This window comes from Ostrinia furnacalis, unplaced genomic scaffold (assembly GCF_004193835.3).
Source record: "Ostrinia furnacalis isolate ACB-3 unplaced genomic scaffold, ASM419383v2 OfSCF7657, whole genome shotgun sequence".
Classification (NCBI taxonomy): Eukaryota; Metazoa; Arthropoda; class Insecta; order Lepidoptera; family Crambidae; genus Ostrinia; species Ostrinia furnacalis.
In genome coordinates, this window is record NW_021137896.1 from 478548 (window position 1) to 482733 (window position 4186).

A 4186-nucleotide genomic window follows, 5' to 3' on the forward strand; every position below is an offset into this window, starting at 1 on the left:
AAATCAATTATTTTGAATAATATTATGTTGTTTACAAAACCACTAATTAACTATAGGGATAAACTATACAAAATATCCTATCCTTATTTCCTTAAACCATTGAATTTAATTTACGATAGCTACTCATTGGGAAATAAATATACTCAACATCAAATAAAACTGATGACAGTTCTAAGCCTTTCGGCATTGATCTAGTAGCCTATCTGAAACTTTTTTGACAGATAAGTAACTAAACCTTCAGAGAGCCTTTCGTTAGAACCTATCTAGTGGGTTATCCAGGATTTATCTGACAAATAAACTTATCTAATAGCTTATCTGGGACTTATCTGGCAGATAAAATAAAACCAATCTCACTTTATTCATTTATTTTCCAAACATCACTTATGAACTAGAAACACTTGACTCGTGGTCGCCGGAGTCAGACGCCGCTTCAGCCGCGCGGCCGGGAACTTGTACTGCTGGTCGGCGCCGAGACAAGCGGCCGACATGAAGTACAGAGTGTAGTGTGCCGGCCGCCTGCTCCTACCGCGGGCCGCGAGCACCCCGGGACACGCGCTCGGTGGACTTGTCTCACAGATACACTGCGACAGAGCAGACACTTATCTGACAGATAAACTACAATTGTAACTTATCTGACAGATAAACTACGATAGAGCAGACACTTATCTGACAGATAAACTACGACAGAGCAGACTTACCTGACAGATAAACTACGACAGAGCAGACTTACCTGACAGATAAACTACGATAGAGCAGACACTTATCTGACAGATAAAGTACAGGTCTTAAAAGCCCTAAAAGCCTATCTGGGACTTATCTAAGAGACAATCTGAGACTTATCTAAGAGACTATCTGGGACTTATCTAAGAGACTATCTAAGACTTATCTAATAGTTTATCTGGGACTTATCTGACAGATAAACCTATCTAGAAGAGGACTTATCTGACAGATTAAATTAAAATAAAACTCCAATCTCACTGTATTTATTTAGTTTCCAAACGTCACTTGTGGAGTAGAAACACTTGACTCGTGGTCGCCGGAGTCGTCGCCGCTTCAGCCGCGCGGCCGGGAACTCGTACTGCTGGTCGGCGCCGAGACAAGCGGCCGACATGAAGTACAGAGTGTAGTGTGCGGCCGCCTGCTCCTACCGCGGGCCGCGAGCACCCCGGGACACGCGCTCGGTGGACTTGTCTCGCAGATACACTGCGACAGAGCCGCGACACTTGTCCGGAGCTTGTCTGCCAGATACACTACGACGGAGCAGACACTTATCTGACAGATACACTACGACAGAGCAGACACTTATCTGACAGATAAACTACGACAGAGCAGACACTTATCTGACAGATAAACTACGACAGAGCAGACACTTATCTGACAGATAAACTACGACAGAGCAGACACTTATCTGACTGATAAACTACGACAGAGCAGACACTTATCTGACAGATAAACTACGACAGAGCAGACACTTATCTGACAGATAAACTACGACAGAGCCTAGACACTTACCTACAACTTATCTGACACATAAACTACTTATAGCCTATCTGAAACTTATCTGAAAGATAAGTAACTAAGCCTTCAGAGAACCTATCTGTGGGTTATCCAGGATTTATCTGACAGATAAACTTATCTTATGGTTTATCTGGGACTTATCTGATAAAATAAAACTCCAGTCTCAGTGTATTTATTTAGTTTCCAAACATGACTTGTGGAGTAGAAACACTTGGCTCGTGGTCGCCGGAGTCGTCGCCGCTTCAGCCGCGCGGCCGGGAACTCGTACTGCTGGTCGGCGCCGAGACAAGCGGCCGACATGAAGTACAGAGTGTAGTGTGCGGCCGCCTGCTCCTACCGCGGGCCGCGAGCACCCCGGGACACGCGCTCGGTGGACTTGTCTCACAGATACACTGCGACAGAGCCGCGACACTTGTCCGGAGCTTGTCTGCCAGATACACTGCGACGGAGCAGACACTTATCTGCAGATAAACTACGACAGAGCAGACACTTATCTGACAGATAAACTACAGTTGTAAGTTATCTGACAGATAAACTACGACGGAGCAGACACTTATCTGACAGATAAACTACAGTTGTAAGTTATCTGACAGATAAACTACGACAGAGCAGACACTTATCTGACAGATAAACTACGACAGAGCAGACACTTATCTGGAACTTATCTGACAGATAAACTACGACAGAGCAGACACTTATCTGGAACTTATCTGACAGATAAACTACGATAGAGCACACTTAACTGATATATAAACTACAATTGTAACTTATCTCACAGATAAACTACTTATCTCATAGCCTATCTGTAACTTATCTGACAGATACACTACGACAGAGCAGACACTTATCTGACAGATAAACTATAATAGAGCCTAGACACTTATCCGGAGCTTATCTGACTGATAAACTACGATAGAGCAGACACTTATCTGACAGATAAACTACGACAGAGCAGACACTTATCTGACAGATAAACTATAATAGAGCCTAGACACTTATCCGGAGCTTATCTGACAGATAAAGTACGACAGAGCATGTCAGACACTTTATCTGACAGATAAACTACAATTGTAACTTATCTGCCTGATAAACTACTTATCTAGTAGTTTATCCAGAAGTTATCTGTTAGATAAACTACTTATCTGATAGTCTATCTGGAACTTATCTGACAGATAAACTACAGTTACAAGTTATCTGACAGACAAAGTACAGGTCTTTAAAGCCCTAAGAGCCTATCTGGGACCTATCTAAAAGATTATCTGGGACTTATCTAAAAGACTATCTAAGACTTATCTAAGAGACTATCTTAGACTTATCTAAGAGACTATCTGGGACTTATTTATTCTAAGAGACTATCTGGGACTTATCTAAGAGACTATCTGGGACTTACCTAAGACACTATCTGGGACTTATCTAAGAGACTATCTGAGACTAATCTACCTAGTTTTCTATCAAAACTTATCTGACAGATAAACTTATCTAACAGTTTATAACAGAACCTAGACACTTGTCCGGAGCTTATCTGACAGATAAACTACAACAGAGCAGACACTTATCTGACAGATAAACTGCGATAGAGCCGACACTTATCTGATAGATAAACTACAATGTAACTTATCTGACAGATAAACTACGACAGGGCAGACACTTATCTGACAGATAAACTTCAGTTGTAAGTTATCTGACAGATAAACCACGACAGAACCTAGACACTTATCTGGAACTTATCTGACATTTCAACTGGGAATATTTCACTTATCTAACAGGTAAACTATACATAGAGCCTAGACACTTAGGCTGATAGGTAGGTATACTACGATATGATAGAGCAGACCCTTATCTGAAACTTATCTAACTGATAAAATACTTATCTAGCAGACTATCTGTAACTTATCTGACAGATAAACTGCGATTTTTAATCTAATGACAGCTCTAATTTGGCATTGATTTCATAGCCTATATGGAACTTATCTGTCAGATAAATTACAGGTCTCAAATAGCAGCCCTAAGAGCCTATCTGGGACTTATCTAGTGGTCTATCTGATACTTATCTGACAGATAAACTACTTATATTATAGGCTATCTGGAACTTATCTGACAGATAAAGTACAGGTCTTAAATCCTAAGACTATCTGGGACTTATCTAAGAGACTATCTGGGACTTATCTAAGAGCCTGTCTGGATCTTATCTGACAGATAAACTACTTATCTTGTAGCCTATCTGGAACTAATCTGACAGATAAACTACTTATCTAAAGCCCAACTGGAACTCATCTGACAGTTAAGCTACTTATCTGATAGTCTATCTGGAACTTTTATAAACTAGTATATTTTTAGCTTTATAGGTTCAGCTCTAAGCCTTTCGGCATTGATCTAGTAGCCTATCTGAAACTTATCTGACAGATAAGTAACAGCCTTCAGAGAGCCTTTCGTTAGAACCTATCTAGTGGGTTATCCAGGATTTATCTGACAAATAAACTTATCTAATAGTTTATCTAGAACGTATCTGGCAGATAAACTACTTATATTTGCCTATCTGGAATTTGTCTGACCGATAAACTACTTAGAGCCTATCTACAACTTATCCAGGATTTATCTGACATATAAACTTATCTAATAGTTTATCTGGGACTTATCTGGCAGATAAAATAAAACTCCAATTACACTT